Source organism: Trachypithecus francoisi, unplaced genomic scaffold, assembly GCF_009764315.1.
Source record: "Trachypithecus francoisi isolate TF-2019V2 unplaced genomic scaffold, Tfra_2.0 Lachesis_group16, whole genome shotgun sequence".
NCBI lineage: Eukaryota > Metazoa > Chordata > Mammalia > Primates > Cercopithecidae > Trachypithecus > Trachypithecus francoisi.
In genome coordinates, this window is record NW_022681461.1 from 69,197,389 (window position 1) to 69,222,775 (window position 25,387).

Genomic DNA, 25,387 nt, shown 5'->3' on the forward strand with positions numbered 1-25,387 from the left:
GGTAGTCCTCAACAAAGCGTTGGCACCTTGCTGAATCTGTTTTTCCATCTGAGAAATGGGCCAATGGAAGAATCAAACTTCCATTCTGGGAAGGTCGAGAACCGGGACTCCCTAGGAAGGGCAGTGCTTTGGCCCCATGTCCTGTGCTCTGATAGAGCGCTGCACTAGAGACAAGTTTATCCATGAACCCATTGCTCTGTAAAGGAATGTTTTGCCTACTCAGATGGGAGGCCGACAGCAGAGGCAGACATGGGGAGTACACGCTGCAGCCCCTGTCCCTGCAGGCTGAAGGTACCCAGGAATCCAAACCAAGTGTAGTCTTGGGGAGTCAGAGGTGAAGGTGGAGGAGTCTTACCAGTTGGGAGGTGACCTGGCCTGAGATTTGAGGGAATCTGGGGCACTAGGCATCTGGCAAGGACGAGGTCTGATAAAGGACTGACTGGCCATGACCTGCACTCTCCGAAGTAGTTTGGGGCCAATCACCTACTCTCCAAGGTGATTATACTGTACAGCCTAGGAGCACAAAGGAGTTTGAAGTAGGATGGACTTGGATTTGAAATTCCTCTTAGCTATGTGACCCTGCACAATGATGTAACAGTAACCAAAAACAGTGACTAACATCTTTGAACACTTGCTGTCTGGCTACAGCTAAGGACTTCAGGTGCGTAGCTCACTAAATCCTCGTGAGGACCTCATGAGATAAGGCAGCTCATGGTTAACCTACACCTGTTGTGTAACCTAGGTGGTTACACATCAAGGCCACCTGTGCCTAAGTATTGGAGCCCAGATTTGTACCCAATTCTATCTGAGAACCCACTCTTAACCTTGTTTACTCTTTCTCCCCATTTTCTAAATTTCTAAGTGAAGTTTGCCAAGAAGATAAACCAAGATTATGGTAGTTTGCACTTCATGATAACTATATTTGAAAAATTGTAATTAGCAGGTAGGGGATAAGGGAGAGGCGGTGCCAAATGATTTCTCACTTAGACCAGTTAGGGAGACTTCGCACTTGTTTTTATTTTTTATTTTTTTTCCTGAAAACCAGAGTTATCAGCCCAAAGTATAAATTTAGGACTGTTCATAGTCTTACACATATACATGTTATATATGTATGTATATGTATCAATACAGACATAATGATGTTTCCCTAATTACACAGGAGTATTAAAAATACTCCTGGGGATCTAACTCAAGCAAGTGTTTTGAAAAGAAAAAAAAAACTCTCTTCTCCCTTTAAAAAAAAAAAGTGTTTGACTCTTCTTTAATGTTTAAGTTACTTACCAGTTAAATGAATTATTATACCTCCCACAAACTCTTAGAGTAGAATAAGCATTCTAGGAAATGCACTCATTTTTATCTCATAGCTTGACATATCCTGGCACAATATTAGAATTTCTCTTACACAGAGGCATTTAAAGAATAATGTTTGTGGAGTGCTTTAAACACTCTTTATTCAGCATTTTAAAGTAACAGATTTTTATTTAACACTTAAATCACCTGTATCAGTGGAACCACACAAGGGGTTTACTTTGCCCGCTGCCTAGACAGAGCTGATTCATCAAGACGGGGGAGCTGCAATAGAGAAAGAGTAATTCACGCAGAGTCGGCTGTGCAGGAGACCGGAGTTTTATGATTACTCAAGTCAGTCTCCCTGAGCATTTGGGGAACAGAATTTTTAAGGATAACTTAGTGGGTCAGGGGAAACCAGTGATCCAGGAGTGCTGATTGGTCAGGGATGAAATCATAGGGAGTCGAAGCTCTAGGAGTCGAAGCTGCCTCCTTGCAGTAAGTCAGTTCCTGAGTGGGGGGGCCACAAGATCAGATGAGTGAGTTTATTGACCTGGGTGGTGCCAGCTGATCCATCAAGTGCAGGGTCTGCAAAATATCTCAAGCACTGATCTTAGAAGCAGTTTAGGGAGGGTCAGCATCTTGTAACCTCCAGCTGCAACTCCTAAACCACAATTTCTAATCTTGTGGCTAATGTTAGTCCTACAAAGGCCATCTAGTCCCCAGGCAAGAAGGAGGTCTGCTTTGGGATAGGGTTGTCATCATCTTTGTTTAAACTATAAACTGCAAACTAAATTTCTCCCAAAGTTAGTTCAGCCTATGCCCAGGAATGAATAAGGACAACTTGGAGGTTAGAAGCAAGATGGAGTCAGCTAAGTTAGATCTCTTTTACTGTCTCAATCATAATTTTGCAAAGGCAGTTTCAGTCCCTCAGTTTGGGTTTTGTAATACCTTAATCTTAAAGTGTAGGGTATGAATATGGGAAAAGGCTATTGATTGCTCTGGCTTCTTCTTGCTGACAGGCAACATAGTGGGAATGGGAGTGAACCCCAAGGTGAGAAGAGTGGGACCACTTTGCAAGTATCTGACCGACTCATGCAGGTCTGGCTGGGCTTTCAAGGCTTGCATGGCAAAATCATTAGTGCTCTCATCTATAGTTTTAGTACAATATTTAGGTGAACAGCCTACTATAAGGTAAATAACGAGTCCTAGGATGAGGAGTACAATTCTCAATTTTAAAAGCAAAGATTTGAAAGCATTAGTTTGGGGACTTCTAACCCACAAATAATTTAGGATTTAGTCAGAATTGTGCAAAAAACTCAAGGACAGCTAACAACAGCTAATAATAGGTTTCCTTGTGAAGCGTAATTTTTCTCTCTCCAGACCCCATTTTTATTAAAAACAAATCATGATAGAACTGATTTGTTTATAGAAATATACTTTAGTCTTACTATACTTGGCCTGATTATTTGCATACAGTACAGCAATATTAATTATTTTTCACTTAGGGTCTTCTTTGTTTAAATTGGCTTTGCTGGAACTCTGTTCCATGAGAAATCTCAGATAAGAGTTTTTAAAAGCCAAGCTCATCCATGGGTTTTTACCCTCAAATACCTATGAGTTGGGTAAATTCCTCTCTTCTCAAGATCCCAAGGTAGCTCACAGGTCAGGAACCTTGTGCGGGGACTGTATAGACAAGGTATGAGGTTAGATTCCCCAAGGGGCTTTAATTGGCTGTATACATTAACTTTGATTCTTTGAAGGAAGCATGCCATTCCAGTGAAAGCCTTGGTAAAATAACCAATTTCTCCAATTGTGTCCTGTTACAAGAGAAAACAGATTCTTATTATACTTACGCAATTAACTGTACTGACATAAATTCAGAATACTTACAAATAGTTTCCATATTCAGGAGAAATCAGGTAGAGAAACAAATATGCTCTAAAATTTTTTCGCAGAAGTATTTTTTACTCACTTGTTAAAAGTTGCAGATAACTCTAAAGAAATATGCTATCTTGAGTGAAAATGAAAGGATTAGCAATGTTTAACACATCAGCTATCTATGAGAATCCTAGAAGTTTCATTTTTTCCTCTATTCCAATAAAACGATTTTTAAAGTTATCTGAGACCTGCACTTAGAGTGCTATATCTGATTATAAACTGCCTTTTGAAAAGGACAAAAGGAAGACAAAATGTCTGTGGATGACAAAAGTCTATAGCCACTATTAAGGCTACAATTGACTAGGAATCTTGGTTACTTCTGTGGCATACAATAATTTTATTTAACAGTTATAATATTAATAATGTACTCTAAATCATATCAGAATTAAAGAAGTGTCCCATATTTTTTGGAATGCATACTAATAACATATTTATGGAAATATAGTCCAAAGAAAATCAAACACTATTCAACCTTCAGTTTGAAAGTTTTTCCTTCATTCGGATGTCACAGTCTCCAGAGTTTTTAATCAGAAACCTGCATTTAAGAGTGCCTGTTAAATTTTATAGCTGATTATAAAACTATCTGTTAAAGACGACCAAAACGAGACAACAATAGTATATGGATGACAAAAACATTTTAGGGCAGCCACACTTGAAGACACAATTGACAAGGGAATTTGTTACCTCTGTAGCACACAGTCATTTAACATAATAATTATAATTATTACTGATAACATATACTAAATCATATTAGAATTATAGGAGTTTTACATAATTTCAGAACACACGCCAATAACACATTTACACAAATGTTCCAAAGAAAGCCAAATATCATTTCATATTTGCCAGTGCTTCTTGTATGAGTTTCATATGAAATAAGCCAAATGTCATTTTAGGACTTCAGAGGATTTAATATCTAAAAGATTAGGTTAGAGAGAGACATAATTTATAATTCGATTTTGGAAAGTTTGTCAAATAGCAAAGGTTTAAAACACTGGATATTATAAAATAGAATCCCAGGTCACCATAAGTCATCCATTTGGCCAAAATGATAACCATAACTAATTCATTTGGCCAAAATGATAGCTTCAAAAATTTTTAAAAAGAAAAACCTTTACTCTGATAGAGAAGACTTAACTTTCCAAATAAGACCCAATAAAGATAGCATGAGGCTGACTGAATTTGTCTGTTTTCTGTCTTCCCTTTATATCCCTGCCATTTATCCAGAGGGTAAAACTCTTTCCTTATCTTTTAACATTACATAAAAATCATCTTCAAAAGAGAAAACCAGATTTCATATTTCCATTAGTGCATCTTTAATGTTAAAACCAGTTTTTTAAGTAAAATTTTATATCCAGTTTTAATTAGTTTGATCATAAGGTAAGATTTTCATAAACTGTTTCGAACCCTTTACAGTTTTCTATCAAACAGATCAATTTTCTAAGAAAACCTTGTTATTTGGACATATGGGCCCAGATTCTGGCCCCACATCAGTATGATTTTAATGTTTTAACCTATGGAAAAATGCTCAATAATTTCTTTCAAATCTTAGCCAACTTGTTTTTACCCACAGAATGTTTTTTTTTTTACAAGATCAACCCTTTATAAGCCCTTTTCACTTTGCTTAAACCTTCAGTTTTGTTCTGTTACACTTTTAGGTTAAGGCAATCTTTAAAACCCTCTGAACTAGACAAAATTACATTCCTTTTAACAAAAGCCAAACCTTCTTATAATCTTTTACCAAAAACACATTCCCTACACACCTTGTATGTAAAACTGTTTCTCCAGTGGTCTCAATAACATGTTACAATGTTAACTCTTAGCAACTTTTATTTGTAGTGAAAAACCTGATAAGTAAGTGATTTTAATTATGTACTGGGGTGGAGCCTAGGACATCAGATAGAAGTGACGATAAGGTCTGACTCTTTTTATCATAGCTGGTGGGCATGGCTCTTCATTTGTCTCCAGGCCTCATCTATAATCTAATGCCCCAAAGTAGGTAAGTTGAACACTTTTCAAAAGTCAAGGAAATAGTTTGACCTTAAAGCATTTAACAAATCTGATATCTGACCTTAATTTATACAAATGTCTACATTTTTAAGACATTTTATTTTACCAATAATTTTTAAAACTGTCTTTATTTCCAAAAGATTACTGAAGTCTTGTGAAAAAAAAGGCATTAAAATTTCTATTTTTCTGATAAAATATTTGATTTAAGCGCTTATTTTTCTAAGCCAATTAATCAGAGCTCTTTTATATGTAAACATACACACATATAAATAGATAGATGCTTCAGCACTTGTAATATTTTTCATTTGCCAGTTTATTAATTGGATTACTAGCTTCAGGGTGGAGTCCTTGGAGGAACAGGGCCAGGAAAGCATGCCTTTCTAGGGTTAAATAGGCAGCAAATAAGCAGGTGAAGGCAAAGACAGACCCCAAAAATTAAGGGTGCCATTTTATACTGGATCCTGGGTCCCCAAAGGGAGGGAAATACTATGGGAGAAGACAGTACAGTGCTTCTACCCTGCATTTCACTGCAAGGCAACCCAAAGCCAGTCAGCCCATTTTGTAATCAGCCCATCTCTCATGGGAGTCTCATCTCCCAGTAGGGGGTGGGGATGTTTCCTTATCTTCCAGGTGGCCAATAGCATGCTTCTATGATCCAAGTGTGCAAAAAGTCAAGTATCCCTCCATAAGTGCTATTAGCCATTCCTTAAAATATATTTCCTACCTAGTTGTAACACACCACAACTCTCTCATATTGCCAAGTAATTTCGGATATCCCCCAAACTCAAAACTGTCAGATAATACAATACAAAACAGAACAGAGTGTTTGATTTTGAGACGAATCCATCCACTTTTAATTACTGGGTTTTAATGAAGGAAACGGAGAATTTTTTCCAAAACGGAGTCTGTGGCTCCTCCTCTGTCTTCCCCAAGGAGGCCCAGGCTATCAGAAGTTATCTTAGGGCTTCTTATGTATGCTTTAAGAGTGGCAAGACAAAAAAAATGGAGATAAATAATTCAGTATGCTGAGAAGGAAAAAAACCTTTTTCCAGAAAAGCATGTTCCAAGAAGAGAAAAACATAAAGGCCTTTTAAATATATCCATAGCTTGTTTATCCACCTTTCTTTTTTTTTTTGAGATGGAGTCTCGCTCTGTCGCCTGGGCTGGAGTGCAGTGGCCCGATCTCAGCTCACTGCAAGCTCCGCCTCCCGGGTTTAAGCCATTCTCCTGCCTCAGCCTCCCGAGTAGCTGGGACTACAGGCGCCCACCACCTCGGCTGGCTAGCTTTTTGTTTTTTTAGTAGAGACGGGGTTTCACCATGTTAGCCAGGATGGTCTCGATCTCCTGACCTCGTGATCCGCCCGTCTCGGCCTCCCAAAGTGCTGGGATTACAGGCTTGAGCCACCGCACCGGGCCAGCAGTGGAACTTTTTACAGCCACATGGGTTAGCATGAGGGAACAGAATCTGTTTATCCACTTTTAATTAAGCTGAGTTTTAACCATAGTGCTCTTTAAAAATAAATCATTTCAAATCTCTTATTACCTGGCTTTAGCCATGCCAAGCAGCCAATATTTCTAGCTTATAAACTTTACCAAAGGTAACTTCCTAGGTGCTTCAAAGACATGGTATGTAGTTTCTTTTTTACAGGATTTAGAATCTCCACAAGGTAGTTCAGATAAAGGAAAACTCAAGAGAGGAAATCAGAAACTACCATTGGGGGAGGCGGGGAACCTCAGTAAATGGCAATGTAACACTAATAACAAACCAGAAAGCAACCATTCTAGAAACCAACAATTGAACCCAGGCCACCACTTTCAAAAGATAAAGCCTTGGCTACTGAGCTATTCAGTACTGAGCAATTTCTATTGCTTTTCCTAGAAGGAGTCTAGAGAAGCCAATTTCAAGCTTGCAAGACCTTTAACTGCTCAAGAAAAATTTTTATGGCTAACTATGACATTAGCCTACAAATGTCTGTCCTGTGGATGGTACAAACCAAAAGAAAGTATCCCCACATGGTCACAAGGTTGAGCTCTTAAGGACACAAAACAAGACAGAGGAATTTTATACTGTATTGGTTTCAGGGACCCATAGCAAAGTTTATAACTGACCAACCTGCCAAACTGGCTTGAAAAGCAGGCTTATAAGGATCCTAAATCCACATTCTATCCTGTGATACCCCTCTCTCCACTACAGAACACAGAAAGACAAATTCTTAGCACAAAGTACACCAGATTTGCTACAGCCTAAGGCTGGTCTCACAAATCCTTTTTTCTATTAATCAAACCCTGGCAGGGGAGACAAGTAGTTTACTGTTTACCCAGACAGAGAATGAGAGAGAGAGAGAGAGAGAAGAGAGAGAGAGAGAGAGAGAGAGAGAGAGAAGAGAGAGAGAGAAAGAGAGAGAGAGAGAGAGAGAAATCTGGCTGGTAAGAATTTCTTACCCTTTTTGCTGGCATACCAGGTTCCCAGGTTCCTTTTCTCTGCAGCTTCTAGAAGAACGGAGTGGCTTCTGATGACCCTGTTCTCTTGTGCTATAGCTGTGGGGTTCAAGCCACTTTACAAGAGAAAATCACCCTTTACTGTTTTGTGGAACCAAAGACAAGATTCTTAGTTTGCAAATGCTGCCCAACAGGCTGCATGGAGAACCGAATTAACATTTTTCATCCCAGCAAAATACATATAACAAAACAGACATTAGTCACCTTGTTCAGCACCCAATATCAACCTGGCAAAGCTCAAACTTTTTCCCTGTTGGTCCCTGTTGTCTTTGATCCACTCCAGGTGGGAAGGGATGACCTCTAAATGGTAATTCACAATGGGGTCTCTGGGCAAGGCCCAGACCAGATGGTCACCCTGAGACAGGCCTGTTGAGCTTTCTTTAGGGCTCACCAAATGTAACTAGACAAATAATGAGGGTTCTCTGAGTTAAGCCTGCTGGACTTCCACCAGCAATTCCTTCTGAGATCCCCTCCACATATACAAACACACACAAAGACATGACAGACAGAAGGCCTTCCAAATCAGATCCCTGACCAAGAACTCCAAGAGTATCCCTTCCAAACTATCCTCCTATTCTCCATCTGAGAATCCTCTTTGAAATCCTCCTGAATGAGAACTCTCCCAAACCAAGACTCTTCCTACTAGTTAGAAAGAACTAACCAAGAACCCTCACAAGGAGCCAAACAGACACCCTGCAATGGGGATACAGACACAGACACACCATGGTGGAGTTGTAAACAGACTCCCTGCACTGGGGCTACAGACACCCTGCCGTAGGGCTACACACCAGTTGGGAGAAGGAAGGTGGTATTGGAAGCACCTAGGATAGTCACCAATCCAAACACCCTGCAATGGAGCTACAGACTGACACCCTGTGATAGGGCTACAGTTAAGGGACATCTCCCTAGGATTATTTCTCCATTGCAATTAAATCCTTGCACACTGGATCAGCAGTACCCCACCAATAGAGTATCAGAGTCAGCCCCAGTCCAAAAGAACTAGGCAGCCACTTGGGCTGGCCTCTGGATCCATTGCTGGAGGGTGGGGGGCACTGAACCATGAGCAGGTAGCCACACGGGCACTCCTGGACAAGCCCCCAAATTTGTAACTGCCCAAGGGGTTCACCTTGCCCACTGCCTAGACAGAGCCAATTCATCAAGAAAGGGGAATTGCAATGGAGAAACAGTAATTCAAGCAGAGCTTGCTGCTGTGTGGAAGACCAGAGTTTTATTAGTACTCAAATCAGTCTCCCTGAGCATTTGGGGAGCAGAGTTTTTAAGGATTACTTGGTGGGTGGGGAAAGCCAGTGAGCCAGGAAGGCTGATTGATCAGGGATGAAATCATAGGGAGTTGAAGCTGTCTCCTTGCACTGAGTCAGTTCCTGAGTCAGGGGCCACAAGATCAGATGAGCCAGTTTATGTAGGGGATTGGTCAGGGTGGTTGGAGAAATTATAAAAATTATAAAGATAGTTACAAGAGATAGACACAAACCTTCTTGGAAGGCCGAGGAGGTTGCATAGCTTCAGTAAAAGATTTGGCTGAAGACAGCCTAGTCCTCTTTACCTTTAGTTGATAGCAAAAAAACAAATAACAAGAGAATGTGGGAAGTTTATCTAAATAGCTTGTTTACTCTCATTGTCCTAAAACCAACCTTTGATTATTCACGGGCAGGATGGCTCGCTCCTGGGGAGGGCGACCAGATTAACTGCCCACAGGTGTGTTGATTCAAAGCCTTTGTCATTAGATCTGTGCTGAATAAATGCTGGCAGGGCCAGCTAGTAACGGTGCACAGCTGCCACAACTGTCTGTGTGGCCTGGCCCTGTAGCTGCTCTTTCAATGAGTATCGCTGTCTGAGTACGTTATTCATCTGTCATGCAGCTGGGGTCTGTGGGTCAGAACCTGGCAAGTTTATTCATTTGGGTGGTGCCAGCTGATCCATCAAGTGCAGGGTCTGAAAAATATCTCAAGCACTGATCTCAGGAGCAGTTTAGGGTCAGTATTTTGTAACCTCCAGCTGCATGACTCCTAAACCGTAATTTCTGATCTGCGGCTAATATTAGTCCTACAAAGGCAATCTAGTCCCCAGGCAAGAAGGAGGTCTGCTTCGGAAAGGGCTGTTACCATTTTTGTTTAAACTAGAAACTACAAACTAAGTTTATCCCAAAGTTAGTTCAACCTATGCCCAGGAATGAACAAGGACAGCATGGAGGTTAGAAGCAAGATGGAGTCAGTTAAGTTAGATCTCTTTCACTATCTCAGTCATAGTTTTGCAAAGGTGGCTTCATCAGTTTGCTAAGGTTGCAGTAACAGAGTACCACAATCTAGGTGGCTTAAATGAAAAATTTATTCTTTCACAGTTTTGGAGCATAGAAGACACAAATTAAGGTGTCATCAGGGCCATGTTCTCTCCAAAACTTCTAGAGAAAGATTATTCCTTGCCTCTTCCAACTTCTGGTGGCCCCAGCCATTTTTTTGCATCATGTGAGCATAACTTCAATCCCTACCTCCTCATGGCATTTCCTCTGTATGTATGTGTACACATTCTTTTAAAGCCATCTGTCATATTGGATTAAGGACCTGCCCCACTCAAGGATGACATCATTTTAACCAGTTGCAACTAAAATCACCCCATTTGCAAATAAAGTCACATTCTGATGTACTGGAGATTAGGCTTTCAATATATTTTGGGGGAGGACACAATTCCACTGATAACACCACCCTAGGAGCTTAATATTGTTTTCTTCATTTATAAAGAAGATCTCTAGTTTTCTTTCATTGTCTTTAAAATAGGGATAACAGTAGTTAACACAGGATTGTTGGGAGCAAGATGAAATATTATGTAACTGGTGAATGATATCCAGGTTTTTGGTGTCATGAACAAAGAACTGGACAAAACCCACAAACAAAGCAAGGAAGGAATGAATGGATTTATTGGAAATGAAAGTACACTCCACAGTGTGGGAGAAGCCCCAAGCATAGGGACCAGAATTTTGCGGAGTTTAAATACCCTCTAGATGATTCCATTGGTTACTTGGGTATACGCTCTATGTAAATGAAGAGGATGAAGTAAAGTTACAAGTTATTTACTTGGCCTATGGCCTACCTAGGGAGAGGATATTTCCTGTCATAGCTTAAGTGGGAATCAGCCTTATGTTCCCTGCCCCCAGACCCTGTTTTCCTGTCTCAATTGGATGTAAAACATGTAGCGCTTTGCCTAATGTGTAGTAATGTTCATTATATTGCATTTGTTATTATTAATAATATAAAATAAGTTTGCTTATTAAGGACACCATTGCAGCTACAGGGCCAGGCCACACAGACAGTTGTGGCAGCTGTGCACCGTTACTAGCTGGCCCTGCCAGCATTTATTCAGCACAGATCTAATGACAAAGGCTTTGAATCAACACACCTGTGGGCAGTTAATCTGGTCGCCCTCCCCAGGAGCGAGCCATCCTGCCCGTGAAAAAGTGAGGGCTTTGTAATCAGACAGAACCCCAACACCACCCAGCTGGAAAGGTATTTTAGGGAAGAGATGAAAAGATAATTTGAAATAATTATTGGTATCTTTTTGCAACTGACAAGTTCTGTAACTTTGGGCAACTAACTTAACCTCTCTGTACTTTGCTTCCCTCTTCCACAAGATGGAGGATAATAGTAGTCATCTACCACATAGAAATGTGAGTGTTTGATGACTTAATAAATCCAAAAGGTACCACCTGGTAAAGAATAAGTGCTCTGTGGATGTTAGCTGTTAATACAATCATTATTACTGTTATTATTGTTATTACTATTCTCAACACAATAGTCTCGTTTTCTTCTCTCATTAGCAACTGAATTCTGAGGAGGAAAAGAATATAGGAGAGAAAATGTAAGTAGTTAAAACTCCCATACAACCTAACAAATATGTCTGGAGTCTAGAAGTTTATAATTACTAGAATTTTTTTTTATGAGACAAGATCTCATTCTGTCACCCAGGCTGGAGTGCAGTGGCATGATCTCAGCTCACTGCAGCCTTGACCTCCCTGGCTCAAGTGATCCTCCCACCTCAGTCCCCCAAGTAACTGGGACTACAGGCTCATGCCACCACACCTAGGTAATTTATTGTAGATATGGGGTTTCACTATGTTGCCCAGGCTGTTCTTGAACTCCTGAACTCAAGCCATCCTCCTACCTCAGCCTCCCAAAGTGCTAGGATTACAGGTATGAGTCACTGTGCCCAGCACTAGAATTTTTATGAAATAATATAAAATTTTATGTGTTACTTATCAGTCATTATACAACAAATTACCTCCAAAACTTTGTCACTTGAAACAACACACTTTTTTTCTCTCACAGTTTCTGTGAGTCAGGAATCCAAGCACAGGTTATCTGGTTTCTCTCCTTCACAATGTCTTACAAAACTGCAATCAAGTTAATGGCAGGAGATGTGGTCTCATCTGAAGGCTAAAATGGGGAAGTAGCGATTTCCAAGATGACATATGTATTTTCATGAGATTCAGTTCCTTAAGGATGGTTGGACCGAAGTCCTCAGTTCCTTGCTGACTTTTTGCTGGAGACTGCCCTCCATCCTTTGCCACATGAGCCTCTTCATTACTCATTCGTTGTTTTTAAAGCCAGCAAGAGGGAGTCTAATACAATGGAAGTTACACCTTTTGTAACCTAATCACAGAAGTGACATCCTCTCAATACTGTCGTATTCTGTTGGTTGGGAGCAAGGAACTCTAGTGGAGATGGTTATAACAGGTGGTAAATATGAGGAGGGGGGATTGTTGAAGGCCATTTTAGAGTTGTTCCCTGCCCCCAAATTGCTCTCTCTTCATCTCTTTTTCTTTCTTCCCTCCTTTTCTTATTATCTGTTGGTCTACTTAGTTCTACTTTTTGCTGAAACTCTGATTCTATCTCCATATGATGTGAGGTACTCGGCCCCAAATGTTTCGGTCTAGCCTATACCTGATACTTGGTAAGTGCTCAATAGATGTTTGAATTCAATTTAAATTTAAAGCATAAAAGAGCATTTTAAAAGAGTCAATTTTATCAACCAGCTTAATATAATCATGATGTTGGTTATATTTATCTAATTGTAAACATTTACTAAGTTCCTCTTACTCTGTTAATACATATCTATAATAATTCTAGGTATTCAAAAACTTTCTTTTCTAATAAATATAAATTTTGGCATTTTATTTACTTAATATGAAAAATGTTTGAAATAATTTTTTACTGGCCTTTATAATTGTCAAACTGGCCACCTAAGAGTTTGTCAAGTTGACAGACCCAACTTTGAACATTGAACAGTCTCAAATAAGATTGTAAAAATGTCCTTATGCAGATACATTTTTTTTCCTTTCTAGTTTATTTCCTTGGGTTGATAATGGAAACAACTGGTCCAGAATTTTGAAGCTTTATTTTAATATCATATATATTCATATTCATTGACCAGACCCAATTTGTAACGGTTTGAACTTGTATGGATAGTCAGAGGTCAGAAATAATAATGTTATTGCCCAGAGAAAATTCCCTATGCAGTGCTAACAACCTCAACTCAACTCAATGCTCAATGAGGGCTGCTGGGAAAATTTTTCATAGGCGTAATTTCTGCCAGGCCCTGAATCTCAGCCCCAGTCCCAGATCTCCTGCTCCTCTTTGCTCCAGTATTTCAGCCAGCTTTCCTCTTTATAGTTGCTACCATTAATCACTCCATCAAGTGGCATCTGTAAGACTGCCGGGCCACAGACAAAGAGACAGTCTCCTTTACCCAACCCCTCACCTCCACCCAACATATTATTTTCATGTCACTGCTTATCTATTCTTCTGTTTTATTTTGAAGAATAGGAAAATGTTATTGCTTTTTAAAAATACAATACATAAGCCTGGGCGCAGTGACTTATGCCTGTAATCCCAGCACTTTGGGAGGCCGAGCTCCCCTGACCCAGCCATTCAGTCAGACTTGACCGGCCCTCCTACCTGCTGCCCTTGTGGACCGTTTGTCCAGGGGGATTGTCATCATGATCATCATCATATCATCGTCATGGTGATTACTAGCATTTATTGATTCCTTCCCATGTTCTAAGTACTTACATAGTTTGACAGTACTAGTTGTTATAAACAATAAACCCTTAAATCTCAGTGGCTTAATACAATTAAGGATTTTGTGTTTGTTTGTTCAGCGTCCCAAATAGATGTTTTTGATTGATGGGTGGCTTTATGAGAAGTAGTGCAGGCTTGGCATGGTGGCTTATGCCTGTAATCCCAACACTTTGGGAGGCCAAGGTGGGTGGATCACTTGAGGTCAGGAGTTCAAGACCAGCCTGGCCAAGATGGTGAAACCCTGTCTCTACTAAAAATACAAAAATTAGCTGGGTGTGGTGGCATGTGCCTGTAATCCCAGCTACTTGGGAGGCTGAGGCAGAGAATTGCTTGAACCTGGGAGGCAGAGGTTGCAGTGAGCCAAAATCGCACCACTGCCCTCCAGACTGGGTGACAGAGCAAGGCTCTGTCTCAAAAACAAACAAACAACAACAACAACAACAAAACAAAACAAAACAAAACAAAAAAAAAAACAATACATAAGAAATCATTGATAAGCTGGATTTCATTGAAATGAAAAACTTCTGCTCCATGAAAGACAATGTCAAGATAATGAGAATACAAGCCAAAGACTGGGAGAAAGTATTTGCAAAAGACACATCCAATAAAGGACTGTTATCCAAAATATATAAAGAGCTCTTAAAACTCAACAATAAGAAAACAGCCCAATTAAAAAAATGGGCTGAAGACTTTAATATACATGTCACCAAAGAAGATAGACATGGCAGATAAGCGTATGAAAAGATGCTGCACATCAAGTGCTGACAAAGATTCAGAGCCACAGGAACTCTCATTCATTGCTGGTAGGAATGCAAAATGTGCAGCCACTTTGGAAGGTGGTTTGGCAGTTTCTTACAAAACATTACAAATGTACTGTTTTGTTTGTTTGTTTGTTTGTTTTTTAGATAACAACTTTTATTGAAGTTTAGAGTAGCAGCATAGGTCCCGCTGTCTGTAGACCAGGGCTACTGCATAGGCAGTGTGTCCAAGGTAGCAGCCCTGCAGATGTATTTATACCCACTTTTAATTACATGAAAATTAAGCGGTGATTTATGCAGAAATTCCTAGGATAAGGGTAACTTCTGGTTCATGGGATCGTTGCCATGGAAAAGGATGGTAACCTTTAGGTGTTGCCATGGCAATTGTGAACTGACATGGCACACTGGTGGGCATGTCTTGTGGAATATGGCTTCTGCCTGACCCTGTTTTAGCTAGTCCTCAGTCTGGTCCAGTGTCTGAATCCCCACCTCCAGAGCTGAGTCTCACCTCCTACCTCAATGGCACTTTGGTGGGCACATGTTATGGAAAGCTGCTTCTGCCCTAGCCCTGTTTTAGCTAGTCCTCAATCTGGTCTGATGCCTGAGTCTCTGCCTCTGGGGTTGAGTCTCACCTCCTACCTCCCTGTTTTCACTGACTGGCACACTAAGTCATTTCTAGCCCACTAAGCCCAGCCATCCTTACATCTGTCCTAGCAAAATACTGCATTCCTTTCATGTCCCTTAAATCATAGTCTTACCATGTAATCTTGCAATTGTGCTCCTTGGTATTTGTCCAAAGGAGTTGAAAACATATCCACACAAAAACTTGCACATGGATATTTATAGCAGCTTTATTCATAATTGCCCAAACTTTAGAGCAACCAATATGTCCTTCATAGGTGAGTGGATAAATAGCTTGTGGTACATCCAGACAATGTACTACATTGAGCAATAAAAAGAAATGAGCTTCTAAACCATGAAAATACATGGAGGAAGCTTAAATGCGTATTAGTAAGTAAAAGAAGGCAGCCGGCCGCTGTGGCTCATGCCTATAATCCCAGCACTTTGGGAGGCCGAGGTGGGTGGATCACCTGAGGTCAGGAGTTCAAGGCCAGCCTGTCCAACATGGGTGAAACCCCATCTCTGCAAAAATACAAAAATTAGCCGGGCATGATGGTGGGTGCCTGTAATCCCAGCTATCCAGGAGGCTGAGGTGGGAGAATCACTTGAACCTGGGGGGCAGAGGTTGCAGTGACTCAAGATTGTGCCACTGCACTCCAGCCTGGGTGACAGAGTGAGACTGTCTCAAAAAAAAAAAAAAAAAAGTCAATCTGAAATCTACATACTGTATGATTCCCACTGTATGACATTCTGGAAAAAGTAAAACTGTGAAGAATAAAGATTCCAGGAGTTTCCAGGTCTCCAGGAGTTGGGAGCAGGGGACATGGATGAATAGGTGGAGCACATGGTATTTTTAGGGCAGTGAAAATACTCTGCATGGTACTACAGTTGTAGATACATGTCATTATACATTTATACAAACCCATAGAATATTCAACACCAGCACTGATTACTATGATAAATTATGGACTTCACGTGGTTATGATATGTAAGTGTACGTTCATCAGTTGTAACAAATGTACCACTCTGTTGGGGATGTTGATAACAGGGGAAGCTATGTGGCAGGTGGGTGGGGGGGCACGAAAATAGAGAAATTTTCTGTGCCTTCATTTCAATTTTTCTGTGAACCTAAAGGTGTTCTAAAAATGGTCTTTAAAAAACAATACAAGTGAGCACACATTTACAAGAAAGAATCAAAACAGTACATAATGTAGAATATGAAAAATCTCCCCTCATTCTATTTCCCAGCAATAATTTTCCTTTTCAATTTTGTGTAATCTGGCAGCCGTCTTTTCTCAATGTTTTATTAAGGAAGATTTTAAGTACACACAAGGAGAGAAAATGGTATAATAAATCTCTATGTATTCATCACCTAGCAATAATTGTTGTCAATATTTTGCCAACTTTGCTTCAGCTATTGCTTATCTGCAATTTGTTTTTTTGTTGCTAGAGTCTTTTAAAGCAAATCGCAGATACAGCATTGTATTATTCCTTCTGTAAATATCCCAGTGTATATTGCAAACAGATAGTTATTTTTGTTAACATAAGCTCAACATCATTATCACATCTAGCATTTTATATTCAAATTACCTTAACTGCTTCAAAAATATCTTTCATAGTCTGTATATTTAAATACGGATCAAGGCCGGGTGTGGTGGTTCACGCCTGTAATCCCAGCACTCTGGGAGGCTGAGGTGGGTGGATCGCTTGAGGTCAGGAGTTCAAGACCAGCCTGGCCAACATGGTGAAACCCTGTCTCTATTAAAAATATGAACATTAGCCAGGAGTGGTGGTGCACACCTGTAGTCCCAGCTACTTGGGAGGCTGAGGCAGGAGAATAGCTTGAACATGAGAGGCAGAAGTTGCAGTGAGCCAAGATCATGCCTCTACATCCCAGACTGGGTGACAGACCAAGACTCTGTTTCAAGAAAAAAAAAAAAAAAGAATAAATAAATACATATAAAAATATAAATAAATAATATAGATCAAAATGTCTATATGGTGTTCTTCTAATCTATAATAGTTCCACACTTTAATTTTGCCCATGCTGTTATTTGTTGAAGATGTCGGCTCATTTGTCCTTTAGAACTATTCAGATTACAGATTGAGCTAAGTGCTTCCTCATGGTGTTAATTTGTTCCTCTTTTTTAGAGATTCACCACCTGTTTTTGTCTTATAGTCTCCTTTTGTAGAATGATGAAGACTGTAACCCCTTTTCTCAGAAAAATGTTTTAAAATAAAATAAAATACAAAAGACTACAAAAGAAATAAATTAGGTCAATACATAATTATCAAAATATTTTAAAAGTATGATACAGTAATATGTGTGCATCTTTATTCATGATAAGATCTAGTAGAGAGTCTATCATAATTCTAAGTTGGGTCAACCGTAAGTATTTTGAGATTTGTAATAACTGTAATGTGATAGAAGTATATGTGAGTTTCCTTATGTCAGTCATAGGAAATGTTAATACTACTATATTTTGTTAGTGGCATTCATAATTTAAGGAAATAGTAAATTGCAATGATAAGATACTAAAAATAAAGGTAACTTTTTTCCCTATACAAGTCTACGGACCCCCAAATTCTGTCTGTCATCCAAGGAGTACCACCTGAATCACACAGGATTGCCGTGTGCATCTTATAGAATCATATCAGAGGCACTTAATGCCTGTTGTACTACTTTTAGTCACATTAAGTTTGATCAGCAAGTTCAGAACCTATCAGTCCAATCCATTCGTTAGAAATTTTCTCATTAGCCTTTCTCTTAGTAGTTTTAGGATTCATTGATGATAGTTGTCTAGATTTATTCTTTTATTAGAAATTATGAAATGGTAATTTTGTGATTCTGTCATTATTACTGCTCTTATTACCTGCAGTATTTCCATAAAAAATGTGATTACCCTGAAATCCAGTTCAAAGCATGGCTGATAACTTCATTCTTTTATCAATTTTTAGAACAATATGTTTGTCTCCTAGCAGTCTCTAATAGTAACTGATGAGCTTTGTTAATTTGGTTTTAATTTGTTTCTTGGTTTTGGTTTGGCTTTGGTTTCAGTTTTCAGAACATTATGAATTAATGGAAGTTTATTTGTTTGATAAATGTCAATCAATTGCAATTATTATTGTTTTCCTTGTTCAAATTGTTTAATGTTAGGCCAATGTGATTCTCTTTAAGTTGGTTTGTATGTCCTTTTGAAATGACTTCATTAGTCCTGACCTTGTTTTTTGTTACAACAAAACATCCCAGGCTCAGCTTGTACCATACTTGTTCCAGACTTGGATTCAGGAATTTTTCCAAGTATCCTTTGTTCCTTTTAATGAAAAATAGCGTTTAGAAACCAGAATCTGGGCAGTAGGGGTATTTATTGCTTAGTACATTGTCATTATTTCTAGGCCTTTTCAGTAGGCAGAGCTATGAAATGTTTTTATTTTTTCAAAGAGAAAAACAAGTCGTAAGTTTTTATGATTTCCAACTGAAATTTCAGTTTACATAATTTTTCGTAACTCTTCTTAATACCTGAATTAGTTGTCTGTCATGCTGAAAAAGCTTAGTTCCCAATCACAGTAATGTAATGGCTTACTCGCTATAGCCCACAACAGACAGGTTATTATTTCAAAATAGCAATACCAATTGTGTCAGTCCATTTTGTGTCACTATAAAGTGGTACCTGAGACTGGGTAATTGATAAGGAAAAAAGGTTTATTTGGCTCACAGTTCTGCAGGCTGTACAAGCATGGCACCAGCATCTGCTTAGCTTCTGGTTAGGCTTCAGGAAGCTCTTAGTCTTGATGGAAGGCGGTGGAAGAGTAGGGGTATCACATGGCAAGAGAGAGGGAGCAAGAAAGGGAAAGGGAGGGAGGTCCCAGACTTTTTAATAATCAGATCTCGAAGTAACTCATTATCACAGGGAGAGCACCAAGCCATTGATGAGGGATCCATGTCCATGACCTGTACACCTCCTACCCCATCCCACCTCCAACACTGGGGATTACATTTCAACATGAGATTTGGAGGGGACAAACATCCAAGCTATATCACCAATATTACAGCTAGTGATAAGACCATTACATCTAGATTTGCAGATCATTTGTGTTTGTTCAGCATCCCAAATAGATGTTTTTGATTGATAGGTGGCTTTATGAGAAGTAATGCAGGCTGGGCATGGTGGCTTATGCCTGTAATCCCAACACTTTGGGAGGCCAAGGCAGGTGGATCACTTGAGGTCAGGAGTTCAAGACCAGCCTGGCCAAGATGGTGAAACCCCGTCTCTACTAAAAATACAAAAATTAGCTGGGTGTGGTGGCACACCACTAAGCTGTAAAATCAGAATACTGTATTTAAAAGCCACTCTAAATATTTATTTTCTCTATACAGCTATATCAACACTTTGATTTAGAGTTATAGATATTTTTTCCGTCGGTATATAATTTGTAGAGATTGTTTTTGTTTTTCTTTTGTGATTTAAAGAAAAAGTATGTAAAACTTTTGTGTGGTGCAAAGCTAAAACTTAGAAGATATACTGCAAAACTCTGGCTTCTATTCTTATCCCTGGATTTTATATATATATATATATATATATAATATATATAATATATATAATATATGTGTGTGTGTGTATATATATATATATATAGTACTCCCTTCTTTTCTATACAAAAGAGAGCACTTTAAACACTGCTCTGAGCTGGACATGGTGGCTAACACCTGTAATCCCAACACTTTGGGAGGCCAAGGAAGATGGATTGCTTGAGCTCAGGAGTTCAAGACCAACCTAGGCAACAGAGAGGCCCAGTGCCTATTTAAAAACAACAAAAAACCTTAAACATTGTTCTGCATATTCATTTTTTCCATTTAGTAAAATGTATTTGTGATTACTACAATCACATACAATATTATTCTAATTCATTTTTAAGTACATAGTACCCCACTGTTTGGATGCTTCATAGTTTTTCAACCAATTACCTATTGATTGTCCATAGACTACTATGGTAAGAGATTTATTGCTGATTACTGTGACATAATGGGCAGAAGCAACAAAAATTGAATATTCAATTTCCAGAGTTTATAACTACCTTAACTTGAATCTCTAGCAATGTAGCAGAGTGGGAGGCAGTCTAATATTATGGAAGAGTGCTTAGAATTAAGGAAGGTCACAATGGCAAGCCAGGTGTTCTTGGATCCCTGAATTTCCCTTTGTGAGCTTCCATTTGCTCATCTTTAAAAAGCAATAATGAAACGTACCTCTCACTGTTAGGATTTATAGAGACCAAAGGGCATAATGTATGCAAATCAAGTAGCAGAACATCTGGCCTGGCACATGTGCCTGTGAAATTGTAGCTATTGTTAATATTAATTTTACTGATAGCCTCAATGTAAGACAGGAAGTCTCTGATGAGTTTCAGCCCTTTTATTTTTCATTGAGTGGGCTCATTAATCCTTCTCCCTGCCCCTAGCAGCAGAGTTTACAGGGCAGAGGAGAGCTAATGGAGAGGTAACTCTTGAACATGTTCTCCAAAAGTAATGCCTACTAACATGTTTAAAGGTGGTCTTTTAACACGAGTATTTTAAACATTTTGTTAAAAATAAGAAGTTAGAAATGTGAAAGCAAGACTGTAAACCCCCAGGAAAGTGGTAAGAGAGTGGCAGCTTGTTTTCTAATGGTTCCCTTAACTGACTAATGGTTCCTAGATGACTCCAGCCGATGTTCATACCCTCCTGGATGTTTGAAACTGGCAACCTCCCACTGGCCCCAAAGTGGCCTCCCACTGGCCCCAAGGTGGGCTGGTATACCTTGTTGGCCTGCTCTCCTGCTTCAAATATGTTCAGGTGGGACAATCTGGGAGTCTTTATCTAAAGCAGGCCGTTAGCTTCTCAGAGGCCTCCAATTCCGTAAGCCTTGTCCAAGAATAATCGTTTCTGAGCATTTCCTCTTTGACTCCTAGCCTGAGAAGTGATTGGAAGGAGGAGGAAGGAATTGGGAAGGAACTAATCTTGGAATCTGTTCTTGAGGGGTAAGTTTTAAACAGAGTTTTTAAGAAAGTAAAACAACTTGATCCCAAGAAAGAGAAGGCAGTTCTCCTGTTAATGATCCATCTCAACTCCTTTGGACAGAAAAGGGGCTTTGGAGTCAGACTTTGAATGCCTAATGACCTTCGACTGCGGTCTGTCACTTCTCGGAAACTCTGTTTTTTCAGCTGTATATTATAGTTGTAAAAAATTACGACATTACTTGTCCAAGGCACTGTTGTGAGGATTCCACGAGATCCACAATGTCTTGCGTTTGGCAAAGAATAGAAGATTGGGAAATGTGGTTTTCTTTTCTATCTTCTCCGTTGTCCAAGCACTTTTCCTATCACCATCTTAAAAATAAAACTGCATTAAAAATAAGACTATGTTGTTAGAATAATACTAGTAATAGTAATAATAACAAGAACTGGCATGTTTTGGGTGGCTACTAAGTGTCTGGCATGACCCTACATTTTATATATATTTATTTTGAGATAGAATCTTACTCTTGTTGCCCAGGCTGGAGTGCAATGGTGCAATCTCTGCTTACTGCAAACTCTGCCTCCCGGTTTAAGTGATTCTCCTGCCTCAGCCTCCCGAGTAACTGAGATTACAGGTGCCCACCACCACACCCAGCTAATTTGTGTGTTTTTAGTGGAGACAGGGTTTCACCATATTGGCCGGGCTGGTCTCAAACTCCTGACCTCAGGTGATCCGCCCACCTCAGCCTCCCAAAGTGCTGGAATTACAGGCGTGAGCCACTGCACCCGGCCCATTATCTTAAATCTCAACAACTTTATATTGTCAGTGATATTAGCCTATTTTATACATAAAAAGCAGAGACTACTATGAGGAAGAAGCTTGTCTATGGTCACATGCAAGACTGTGGCTAGCCTGTAAGTTACCTTTTATATGAATTAGGAAGAGGAGCTCCTCTACTTGTATTCAATTGCATGAGCACAGGCATGGCAAGTGAAGCTGAGGCTGGATTTAGTCCCCACCCGCCCTTTTGCCTTGTCACCTTTTTACAGAGCTCAACTTGTATAACTATACAAAGAGGCCCTGGTTGCATGCCTAATTTTGACCAAACTGAATTTCACGTCCAGATGTGTATGAAGTTCAGACCACATCCCTTCCATTACCACCTTGGAATTTTTTCTCTTCCTGTCTCCTTTAAGATCCTGCTCCATCAGTTATCTTTTCTCTCTGTCATATCTTCAGCATCTCCTTCTCCATCTCTGTTTTTTCCCTCCCAGCCAATATGCCCCATCAGATCTCTACACTTGAGTGCCACAAGGATTGAAACAAATTGTTATTCATATTTTCCCCCCTTGTGCCTAGCTGTAAACCTGGCACTGAATAGGCCTCAGCAAATGCTCTTTCAGAATTCTTTTAGTCATTGCACTAAGCTTCCTTGCATCATAGCTAGCTTTTACTGTTTCTCTGGCTTCCCTCAGTGCAAGTTGCTTTGCACACCATGATCGTTCTTTGGCAAGGATCAGAAAAGAGGTTTCCCCAGAGCAATCATCTTAAGTAGGCACTAGAGGGCAGCAGGAGATCACATATGACCTTTTTTTCAGCCTCCTATTACTGACCACAGCCTGCCTTGTCTCAGGAGGAAGAAGTAGATGTTACCCTTCAATGCCGACTGATTCCTGATTCTGGCCAAGACACTGGCCACTACTAGGCTACTGGGCAGCGTCCAGGGGCCCCTCTCCCACAGAGAGTGTGACCTGCCTCAGAAATTTAACTGCTTTCACTTGAAGACACGTATCCTCTTGCAAGTTATACTTTATCACGCTGTGCCTCAGTTCTCTCATTTGTAAAAGGGGGCAACAATCCCTACTTTGTAGGATGCTGGAGAACTGTATGAGATCATAGGTGAAAATGGGCTAGCACAACATATCTTGTTTTATTCCTAGAAGAGTTGGATGAGGAATTAGTATCCCCATTTTACAAATGAACACACTAAGGTTGGAGAGGTGAAGTGACTTGACTAAGATTTGAAATCAGGTGGTCTGACTCAACAGTTTTGGACTTATGCATTCAATTCTACCCTGGTATACTGTCTTCTTGTAGGTAGAAGACAGGTAATTTAAGGGGAAATTTTTGACAGTTAAACCATCAGGCGGGTTTCAAGGGAAGATTTACAGATTCAGACATGTACGAGAGTTGAATAATGCTAGGATGAATGCCAAGGGCTGGAACAAATGACCTCTGATGATGCTCTTGACACCCTAGCATTGGATATTTTCCATTAAGTTTGGTTTCTCATTTATCTTCTAATCCAATATTTAGGTACTAAAATTATTAGCATTTTACAGATGAAGAAATGGAGACTTAGAGAGGTTAAGGTCTTGTTCCAAGGTCACCCAGCTAGAAAATGAAAAAGATGGAATTTAAACTCAAGCAAAACACTGTGCTATAGCTGCTCCTCTGTAATTGTGCTTATTACTTATACATTTAGGGGAAGAGCTTCCAAATTCACTTAGATTAGGAAATCAGTTGTCCTAGGGTTTGGCAGTTTTATAATTCTGTCTTCTTATTTTTGGAATCTCCACTGTTGCTTCTTTCCATTCCCCAAATGTGTGTGTGTGTGTGTGTGTGTGCTTGCAATGTGAACACAACACATACACCACAACATACACATACTCATACACATATACCTTCTCAGAAGCTACCCAAGAATGCCCCACTTTTCCTGGGATAGGAATTTCATCTACCTAGTTAGTTGTTTAATTTTAATATGACCCTACACCCCAACTAGAGACCAGGCATGAGTACTGTAGATAAGGCATCTAATAGTGTAAAGTACATAACTCTGGGCTTGGGTCTGATGCTTAGGATGAGAAGTGTGGTTCCCAGATGAGAAGTTAGTCTAAGTTTAATAGAGTCTTTCCACAGTGGAACTTGAGGCCTGGAAAGGTACTGATTTCCACATCTTTAGAAATGTCCAGGAATAAATTGGAGGATTATTTGGTGGTAAATGAAAAATTAGATGGGATTTCTGACCAGGTGACCTTCAGAATGCTTTCCACCCAGGAGACCCTATTAGCCCATGGAAATGAGTGGGGGTGGTTGGGGACATTGCCTGGGGGTGGGAGGTAACGGGAAGACACAAATATTTGGAAAGGACATGACTCATCCTGTAGGAGTGAAAACTGGTGCTGAAAGTTTTTCAGAGAGGAAATATGGGCAGTGGGAAGAGCAGAGAAACTGGGTAGAAATAGCTAGACTAGTTACTAGCTGTGTGACTTTGGTCACGTTACTTTACCTCTCTGATCTATCAAGTGTACATTAATAAAATAAAACGAAGACCAACTGTCTTTGGGGCTGTGGTGATAAATTGGGATAGTTGGTCTGAAGTCTGATAAGTGTTGCACTAGCGGAGCAGGAGTCAGATTTATGCATTCACATATTCATTTGTTCAGATATTTACCTGCAGACTGTTTACATGATGTCCAGCAGTGAACTCTGTGCTGGGAATGCAAATGTTCGTTAACAATGGCCATGGTCATTGCTCTCATGAAGCTTATGGTATATTTGGAGAGAAATATATTCATTTAATTATTATATTACATCAATAGAAATGTGACGTGTACTATAATGAGGATATAAACGGTTCAGTTCATAGTGCAAGTTGAGAATAGTCAAAATATAGTCTGTGAAAACATGTGTGCTCAAAAGTATATACATATGAGTTGATTCTGCCACTCTTTGTGATATGTTTACTGGGTTAATTTCCCTCTACCTCTAGATGAAAATCTTAGCAGACCACATCTAATCTATTATCACTTATGGAATAGGCAGCAGCACTATCGATATTTTACATTGCTGACATACGTTCAAATCAGGAATTAGGATTTCCAGTCCAATAGTTCAATCAAATCTTTTGACAAATAAAATCTCCCTGTCTTTCCCAATAGGAGCATTAAGAGGTGGGATATGGTTGGCCTTCATGCTGTTTCTTTACTTTGCACCTCTTCTTCCCCTTCCTTCACTGTATAAGCAAAAAAAAAAAAAAAGAGAGAGAGCAATGGTCAGGATTAGGAAGGTCATACTTGCTCTAGAATTATTTTACCTGGCTTTGCAGTCTCTGGTCCTGGCATCTTTAAAAAGCTGGCCGTTTCCCTTGGGGGCTTGTTCAGGGGCTTTTCATCAGTCCCCATTGC

The 25,387-nt window shown here is 39.7% G+C and overlaps 1 protein-coding gene across 3 annotated transcripts in view; it reads left to right on the forward strand.

The window, feature by feature from the left end:
• Nucleotides 1-25,387, forward strand: part of ASTN2 (astrotactin 2) — a 1,009,693-nt gene that overhangs the window by 756,227 nt on the left and 228,079 nt on the right. The window lies entirely within an intron of this gene.